A 10,042-nucleotide genomic window follows, 5' to 3' on the forward strand; every position below is an offset into this window, starting at 1 on the left:
ACAGCAGACAAAGAAAACTGATGAATGAGTGGACACTCATAAATTGAAGATTGGCAGTGGTCTTACGCCTGAGATGGTCTGGCTTGGGGTCCCTGACCATAAACTTTAATTTAGATAGGAAGTTCAATTCATAGATTCATAGGCACAGAGACAGATATTTCGGCAGTACTTTATTTGTCCCAGAGAGATATTTAGCTTTTTACAAAAGCTCAAAAAATGTTACTGATAGATGAATGGGAATATACAAAAGTAAATATCCTACAGGCACATGAGTGTGAGAGTGTGTATATGGGTACCGTCACATGGTCCACTCAATCTGGTGGTTTGTGCTCATATTTGCCAAAATAGGTTTAAGCCCCTCCAACTCTCCATTTTGTAAGCATAAAAAAATAAAATAAAAATCAAATGAGCATGTACACATATACACACACAATATATAGGAGTGTGTGTGTGCCAGTGAAAGCAGAGGTAGAGGGACACCCCACCCAAGTTTGGTTTATGTCTTGTGACCGATTCTGCTAGAATGGGTTCTGCTTTCAAACAATGAACTGGATTAAACTGGTTTGAGAAGGTTATACTATACAGTGCACAGGTAGATTGGGACCAATTATTGTAGACTTGTAAAAGTTTTATTTTCTTCAGCTTCCATACTGGCTACATAAATAAATAAATAAATAAAATTCACACACAACATGAAAAAACTGTACATATGTTACCACATGTAAATTAAGATACAAACTCTCATTATACTCTTTATATATCCATAAGGAAATGAACATATAAACACACAGAAAACATTTTTTCCCATATATGATTATTCCAGGAGACTACAGACCCATCATTATTATTATTATCATTCCAACGACCAATTTTGAGAGGCCACCTTAGCTCTTGTTTCTCCAGACATGACAAACATGGCTGTCTAGTAATTGTCATAAAGAAGAACATTAAACAAAACCAAACTGCAGCAAGAGGAGGTCTAACTAAACAAAAAGCGTGAAAACGTTTTAAAAATATACAACGACACATTTTATTTTAGGAAACTACATTAAAGCAGAAGCTGTCGAGCAATCAGCTAGTCTTAATTGTTAGGGCAGATCAAGAGGAGCTACCTGAGCCATTATCATTTGTGCAAGTCATGAGGTAAATAAGAAATCACCTGCATAAATCCATAAAAATCAAACAGAGGGATAGGGTGGTGGGTAGCTGAAGGAAAATGGTAACACAAACGGTAAGGAAAAAAACAAGTTCAAACAAAAAGCAACAGAATTTGTGCAGGGAAGGTTCTTTCATGCAACTCCTCCACAGCCGACATTGGCTAGTCTTAATTCCAAGGGCAGATTCCGAGAAGAGACCTCAGCTATTATTTGTCAAATCATGAGCTAAAATAAGGACGCTTTGCACAGAAACATAGAATTAAACAGAGCTGGAGGGACACTAAGTGAATGGAAATGAAGTAAAAGAGAAAGAAAGAAAGAAAGAAAGAGAGAAATAAATAGGCATAAAGACATTAGCAGAACTGCAGACTGGAATGAGCACCGAGGACAATTAGTCATACTTAGTATGACATTGACATCATCATGGAAGGCCCACAAGCCAGTGTCGCCTTTGGTGGTAAACATGCAATTAAGCCTCTGCACGCAGACCCCATGCTCCTTCAACCTACAAATCAGACTTGTGCCATCTGACCACATAATTACCATGTGGGAGCACCTGCCTCCTTGTCTGACACCAAACCCCGCACGCTTAAGTCCACTCAGTACTGCCAACACCCCCCCCCCCCCTACATCTCACTAACCCCCCTCCCCACCCCACCCCTCCTTCTCCCCAACCATGCCCCTCCATTTTCTCTTGAGGTTAAAAGCAACCCAAATCCATCCATCCACCCATGCATCCTTCTGCAGCCTCCCTTTGGTGGCCTTAAATGTTATAAATGCAGACTTGAGTTCTCGCCACTCACTGCTCAGGAGGAATCTTGGCTTCTGCTGTTCCTCCATTTTATGGTGAAGCCCACAAGAACATCCATGAGTCCTTGTCTGACTTGATTCTGTCTGACGCTTAGGCCCTGGCAAAAGCTTAGTATGCCACCAACCACAAGAAGACGGAAACAAGTGCAAGAAATGTATAAATAAATAAACATGCAAAAGAAGATCAGCCTTCCCAAGGAGCCAAGAGCTGACAAACAAACACCACCAAAGCCATGGAAGACAACAGACAGTAGGAAAGCAAAAAAAAGGGGGGAAAGGAAAAAAAATGGCATGGAGACCCCCTCCTTTCTTCTAACCCACACGCTCCCCCCCACCATTCCCAAAGCGCTACTGTAGCTTCCAAGATACACCAGAAGGAAAGAAAGGAAAAACAGTCGTCACAAAAGAAACAAATGCAAAACGTTTATCATTGAAGTGTGTGAAGAGAAGCCAATGAGAGCTGGACAGAGCTTGAAATGGGGAGAGAGAGAGAGAGAGAGAGTGGGAGGGAGAGCGAGCGAGCCAACGAGTGGACTTGCGGAGCCAGACAGCCGAGCGCTAATGGAGGTGCTGGGAGAGGAGAAAGGAGAGGAGAAGAGAAGAGGACAGCAAAGCAAAGCGTGCAATGGCTTCTCCTCCCCACCGTGCGCGCATAAGCCTCGCCACCACTAAATCCGTGCATTGGACCAATCTAGGTGAACCACCACCACCACCACCCCCCCCTACCAAAAAATAAAATAAATAAATGTTCAAAAACGTCACAAAGACAACCTAGACAAACAAAAGCCTCACATGATATCGGATCGCGCCCCAGCAGCTCCATGGAAGCTCCACTTCCGAGCTGCCCCGATCTCTCCCAAGCGCGTGGATAAATAAAGAGGGGTGGTTGTTGTGGTGGTGGTGGTGGTGGGCAAAAAATAATCATCATATTTAAAAAAAAAAATGAAAAAAAGAGGTCACGATCTGGCTGGCTTTGCCGTGTCTAAGAGTCAGCAGCGCCACAATATTTATTTTTCTTTTTCTCTTTCACTCACTCACTCACTCACTCACTCTGCACGTTTCTCCAGCTCCCTTCTTTTCTCCTCTTATCCAAGTCTCCTCTGGTCCCAAACTAATAAAAAAAAGGAAAACAGCACCCCCACACACACACATACACTACCACCACCCCCCCTCTCCGCAAGCCCTTCACCTTCTCCCAGCTCATTAAAAGAAACGATCATCAGATTTTTTTTTTCTTCCCTTCTTGCTTTCCTTTTCATTTCACTTCAACCCCAACGTCTCTCAAAGCTTCTATGGATCAGTTAACAAAAGCAGAAAGACCCCTTAAAAAATATGATTAAACAACAAAAACCCAAGAGAGGAGCAAACAGAAAAAAAGCAAACCCAACGGAAAGATCTCAACGCTGCTTTGTAATATTTTTAAAAGATAACGCATGATAGTCCTAACCTTCTACTTGTTATGGATCTGTCATGTTTTACTTACGGATCGGTCCGGGAAAAAAGAGCGATCTTTGTCCAAAAAGACACAAACTTGCTGAGTGTCTCATGCGTGTGCCCGGTCTAGTGGATGATCGCCATCTTTCCTGCTTCTCCTTTTGCTGCAGCTGCAGATGACCTGAGATCCGTCTGTCTCTGAATAATGAGCAACCAGAGAGACAAGGAAGACAATCTGCAAAGCAGGCAACACACACAAAGAAGTTTTGGAGACTAGCAAGCACCAGGGGGTGCGCAAGAGTTTGCAGTGAAGATAGAGACTAGTGGACAACGTGGTGTGTATCCAGAAGTCCTTTAGATCGCAATCAGACCTAATTAAACGGAAAATCCTTCACCCTCGATGGACTTCTTTATCGGGAGGCATTCCAGTATAGCTCGGACTTTAGGTATTTGCCCTAACGTTTGAGGAGGAGCAGCAGCAGCAGCGGCATAGCGCTTGGGCTCCATGAGGCAGCACGGAATCCCTTTATTTGCGGAGATCATAGGCTTTCAGAATGCAAGTCACATGCGACCAGAGAAATGCAAGAAGCTGCCGCCGCCGCTGCTGCTGCTGCTTTTGCTGCTGCTGCTGGATGTTCAGAAGGCAGCCCTTGCTTGGTGGGGAGGGACTCGTTTTTCAACAGGGACTGAAAGACAAAAATATATATATGGCGCTGTTTATTACTCATTAAAGCCCTGGAAGCGGCGCTAGTGAAGCCCAATTAATTATCATCGTCTAGCGTGGATGCGTCCTCAGCACAACGCGCTTGCTCTTTGCTGAAAGCAACCTCAGATCTTGTTAGAGATGGTCTTTAATGGTGTTATTTTACAACTGATTTATGAAGTTCGTACTGTTCATACTCTTCAAATAATGAAAAGGAGCACCACTGAATTAAGAGATGAATAGATAAATAGCAGGAGCTTTATTTTTAATATTGGAGAAGCTTCTTTATTAGGCTCTGGAAGCGTTATGTACTGAGCTCAGTGGGCACATCCCAAGTGTGGCATGTTCAAGGAATGCCCATCTTAATTAAGAAAAAAAAAATGAAGTCATTATTCATTTACTTCACAAAATGATTTTCTTCAAAATATGGAAAAAGATACTAAAACACAAGGGAAACAAGCTGCCATAGCTTATCCAGAATTGTATTATGGGCACCTCCATACATGTGGGTATTTCCTTTAAGAGAATTCAGGAGCCTTCACTTCACCAGTCCATTATTTTGAAAGTAAAATTCCACATCATTATGTTTATTGTCAGGGTGCATCCAGATAAACTTCCCAAATATTGGGAAAATGTCCAATAAAAGGCCATGCACTTTGTGAAAATTCAAGAGCCTTTGCTTCACAAGACCATCATTCTGAAAGTAAAATTCCATATCATTATGTTTTTTGTCAGGGTGCATCCAGATAAACTTCCCAAATATTGGGAAAATCTCCAAGAAAAGACAATGGGTATGTACTTTAAGAGACTTCAAGAGCCTTTTCATTACAAATGTGTGACATAGTGGTTAAGGCTTTGGACTTCAGACCCTAAGGTTGTGGATTCAAAGCCTTCTAGTGACAGTGTGTGACCATGAGCAAGTCACTTCACCTCCTTCAGGAAAAAAACAAAAACAAAAGAAATGTAACTAATTGTATGTTATATGTTGTAAGTCACCTGGTCTCAGTCTAATAATAATAAATCCATTTTTTTTGAAAGATAAAAGACCAAATCATTTTGTTTATTGTCAGGGTGTATCCATGTAAACCTCTGTTTGGTTAGCAATAACTGATAGTCCAAATATTGAAGAAATGTCCCAACAAAAGACAACTGGCATTTCCTTTAAAAGAATTCAAGAGCCTTTGCTTCAAAAATGTGTGGCATTGTGGTTAAGTCTTTGGAGGTTATGGATTCAAAGTCTGCGACTGACATTCCTTGCCAATGAGCAAGTTGCTTCATCTGCCTATGATCCAAATGAAAAAAAAAAAACAAAAGAAACGTAACCAATTGTATGTCATATGTTGTAAGTCGCCTTAGATCAAGGGCTCAGCCTAATAATAGTAAATCCATCATTTTTGAAAGTAAAAAGGCCAGATGATGTTGTTTATTGTCTGGATGCATCCATCTCAACATCTGATTGGTTAGTAAATACTAATAGCTCAGATATTGAGAAAAGGAGAAGTAAAAGAAATATAGACATATAGAAAAATTAATACTTTTGTGTAACCATGGATTGGGTGAAGCATTCCAGGTCAAAGAAATGCAACTCTCAAAAATTACATTTTTTCTATGTTATCTAATCCTTTTTGTTTGTAGCGATGGCTGAGTAAAAAAAAATAACTTTCATGTTTTCATACAGAATTAAGAGAAAAAAAGTTATTAGATAGATATCAACAGTCACCAAACAACTCAAAACAGTTTGAAAAATGTCCATGGAAAAAATAAAAATATCTCACTTTTTCAACTGGAGACTGACCTCTCCCCTTTATTGTTGGTCAAAAGTCCTGTCTTCAGTTCAAAAAGTCACTCCCACTGTCTTAAAAATAATGGATCTTTAACAGCATTTTAAGCCATTCCTTGATGAACTATTTCTTGGCAAAGTACCATTTCATTCTAGGAATGGTTCTTTGCATATGAATTTGGTTCTACCTGCTTTGAAAATCTTTCTAATATGTAGAAGAGAACTGAAATCTTTCACATATTGTATGTTACCTAGCAGGACACTAACAGATTAAGAAAACCTGGACTTAGTCTGTGTTACTGTATGTGTGCAGCAAGGGGCCTTTTAGCATCATGAGCTCTTGGTATTTCACCAGTCTGTTACTGTCTATTCATGACTGTTTACTGCATGGAGCCAAAGAAATAAACTGAGGTTCTTTCTGAACCCCTCATGTGGATGGGTCTTTTTGGAACCAAAAATGGTTCCCCCATGGCATCGCTCAGAATGAACCTTACTGGCACCTTTATTTTTAAGAGTGTAGGTGAGGGTTTAGTTTTGTGTTTATGATGTGCACTGATCATTCCAGAAGTAATTATTTAACAATATTTTAGTATATATATATATATATATATATATATATATATATATATATATATATATATATATATATATATATATATATATTCAGCATTTAAATAACATTTTTGGTTGGAACATTCCTTTAAAAGGATGGAGTAAGCCAAACTATCACTACCTTCAAACACTCATCATTAAGAATCAATCCTGGGTGGAACGCCAGTGTGTCACATTTAACACCTTTTGAATAGTAAAAATAGTAACTTGCCTTTTAATGATTGTGTATTTATTTAAGGTGTTAATGGAAATAAGAATAATCAAAATAAATGCCAGATTAGTAATATCCTCATCGGACTGGCTAGGCTGGCCATTTATAAATCCATAAAGGAGAAAGTGAACTCAAATAAACAATGTGACATGATAAGAATATTTCATGGACTTGTAAAAGCAAAGGGTGTATTTGGAATGTACGTACTACAGAATGACTGCAAATGTGAACTCTTTTGAGAAAAAAATGGTGTGTTTATGAGGCAATTTGATGACAATTAATTGATTTTTCTTATTTGACATATGAATTAAATATTGTTCTTTTTTTGGGGTTAGCTGGGGTTTTCTCATTGCTGACTTTACTTTCGATGATTAAATGACTTTCGTAAATGATTTGTTGAGCATCAATTAATAAAGTTCAATTCAAAATTCAAACAAATTCTCTTTAAATGACATTTTTGGGTGGATCATCGTGAGCCAAACTCATCACTACCTTCAAACACTGATCTTTAAGAATCAATCTTGGGTGGAACGCCAGTGTGTCACATTTAACACCTTGTGTAATAGTAAAAAGGTCTCTTTCTTTCTCTTTCTTTCTTTCTTTCTTTCTTTCTTTCTTTCTTTCTTTATATACACTATTGACTTTCACAATATATTGTTAGCATCTGTATAGATCAAAATCAAAATATGGGTGATAATCATATTTGCCATTGGAAAGATGAATACCAAAAATTTAAAAGCAAGGGAAATTAACTGCCATAACTGATCCTTAAGTGTATTATGGGCACCTCCATACATGAGCCTTTACTTCAAAAATGTCTGGTGCAGAGGTTAAAGTTCAAACTCTAAACTTATAGGTTTAGATTTAACTACTAATACTGTCTGACTATAAGTGAGCTAATTCTCCTTCCTGTGTTCCAACTGGACAAATACAAAAAGAAGTGTAAGTTGTGTTGGATAAAGTCCTTATCTTATTAGTAATAAATCAGTCTTTTTGAAATTAAAAAGGCCAAATCATTTTGAGTAGTAATAATATAAGACAGAAACTGTCAAATAGGTAATTGATGACCTTAAACCCCGGCCCAATTATAATTTATGAAACATAATGTGTGAAAAATGATTTAGGAAAAGATGATGAAATATGATGTATGAAATTTAGTCCCACCCCAAAAATATGAATTATGAAATTTACCCCACCCTGAATTATATACCATTACTCCCAAAATTATGAATTGTAATACTTATGCCCCGTCCTGACACGTAACGTTATTGTAAAAACACCAGAATCAAAACTAATATTTGAAGACTCATTTAAAAATATACTTCTCTTCCTTGTACTACATAGACAAGCAAGTGTGCACCTTTGAGCACTCATTAAAATAATTTGAACGGTGCCCATCGTTCATATCAAAATATACAAAGGTCGTAAGGTAAGGAATGTAAATGCAAAGGAATGTAATATATTTTCATTAATCATAATTTTGGGCAGGGTTAGGGTTATTCTTTCTTTAATATACTGTTTGCATCTGTTTAGATTATATTTTTAAAAATAAAAGTGTCAGAGTGGTTCTTCAGAGGGATGCCACAGGATAACCATTTTTTGGCTTCCTAAAGAACCATCGACATGAAGTTCATTTTTTTAGATCTATAGGAGGCTCCATAAATACAGTGGCAAGAAAACAGTTACAACAATGAACAAACACAATTGGAGTGGCAAGGTGGTGCAGTGGTAGCACTGCTGCCTCGTAGTAAGGAGACCTGGGTTCGCTTCCCGGGCCCTCCCTGTGTGGAGTTTACATGTTCTTCCTGTGTCTGAGTGGGTTTCCTCCCACAGTCCAAAGACATGCAGGTTAGGTGCATTGGTGATCCTAAATTATCCCTAGTGTGTGCTTGGTGTGTGTGTGCCCTGTGGTGGGCTGGCACCCTGCCCGGGGTTTGTTCCTGCCCTGTGCTGGCTTTGATTGGCTCCAGCAGACTCCCGTGACCCTGTGTTAGGATATAGCAGGTTGGATGCTGACTGACTGACAAACACAATTTGTTTTAATTAATGACACACATATTGCTGTATTGTTCTGTACTTATTTAATAAATTGTTCAAACAGTCACAGTGTAGGTTGGAAAGAATATGTGAACACCAGGCAGATGACTTCAAGAAAACCTAACTTGAGTCAGAAGTCGGCAAACCTGGAGTATACCAATGAGACAAGTTTGGAGGTGTTACTTGGAGACACTTTGACCAATAAAAAAGACTTTAAAAACATTTAGAGTTTGCTATTCACAAGAAGCATGTGCAAGTCTAAACTGTTCAAAGAGTTTAAATATTTATCAGTTCACAATTAAATTGTATATAAATGGAGATGGTTTACTACTGTGCCTACGCTCCTTACAAGTGGGTGCCAGTCAAAATGACTCGAAAGACATAACTCAGAATGCTCAATTAGCTTATCAAAGAACCCTAGAGTAACAGTTAAAGATTAAAGGAATCACTTGAAAAAGTTAACTACTCTCTTCTTGAGTCTACCATACATAAAACATTTAACAGGCATGGTGTTCATGGAAGGAAACCAAGGAGGAAGCCGTTGCTCTCTAAAAACATTGCTGCACACCTGACTTTTGCCAAACATCACCCTGTTACACCACAATGATATTGGCAAAATGATATAAACATCAACCCAGTGGTGAGGTATGGGAGCATCATTATGATTTGGGTCTTCTTTGCTGCTTCAGGTCCTGGACACCTTGCCATCATCAAAGATGAAAATGAAGTCCCACGCTTATTAAGGTATCCTACAGGATAATGTCAAGGTGGCTGTCTGCCAGATGAAGCTCAGTAGAAGTTTGTTGGTGCTGCAGGACAATCACCCTAAATATCAGAGTAAATCTACTACAGAATGGCTTCAATAAAGTAAATCAGGCCTTTTGGAGTAGCCCACTCACAGCCCAGATCTTAACCCAATGGGGTGGCTGTGGAATGACCTCAGGACAGTCGTTCACACCAGATATCCCAATAGTACAGTCCAAAATTCCTCCTGATCATTGTTCATGTCTGGTTCATGACTACTGGGAGTGCTCCTTAGAGGTTATTGCTGCCAAAGGAGTTTCAACCAGTGAAATCAAAATGTTCACTTACTTTTTCCTCAGTACACAGCAAATGTTTGATGGCTGTGTTCAGTGAAGACGTGAAAGATTCTAATAGCATGTGTGTTATTAGTGTAAGCGTATTGTGTTTGTCTGTGCCTGAACCATTTTATGCTCAATTTATGCAGAAAACCAGACCATTCCAAAAGGTTCACATGCTTCTTTTCCCACTATAACCATAAATAAATAATATTGGAT

At 38.9% G+C, this 10,042-nt stretch overlaps 1 protein-coding gene across 1 annotated transcript in view; it reads right to left on the reverse strand.

The window, feature by feature from the left end:
• Positions 1 to 3,833, reverse strand: part of znf462 (zinc finger protein 462) — a 176,341-nt gene extending 172,508 nt beyond the window's left edge. Inside the window, exon 1 of the mRNA XM_028805058.2 lies at positions 3,451 to 3,833. The gene's annotated coding sequence lies outside the window, so the exon portion shown is untranslated. The remainder of the gene's footprint in view (positions 1 to 3,450) is intronic.
• Between the last annotated feature and the right edge of the window lie 6,209 nt (positions 3,834 to 10,042).

This window comes from Erpetoichthys calabaricus, chromosome 7, assembly GCF_900747795.2.
Source record: "Erpetoichthys calabaricus chromosome 7, fErpCal1.3, whole genome shotgun sequence".
Classification (NCBI taxonomy): Eukaryota; Metazoa; Chordata; class Cladistia; order Polypteriformes; family Polypteridae; genus Erpetoichthys; species Erpetoichthys calabaricus.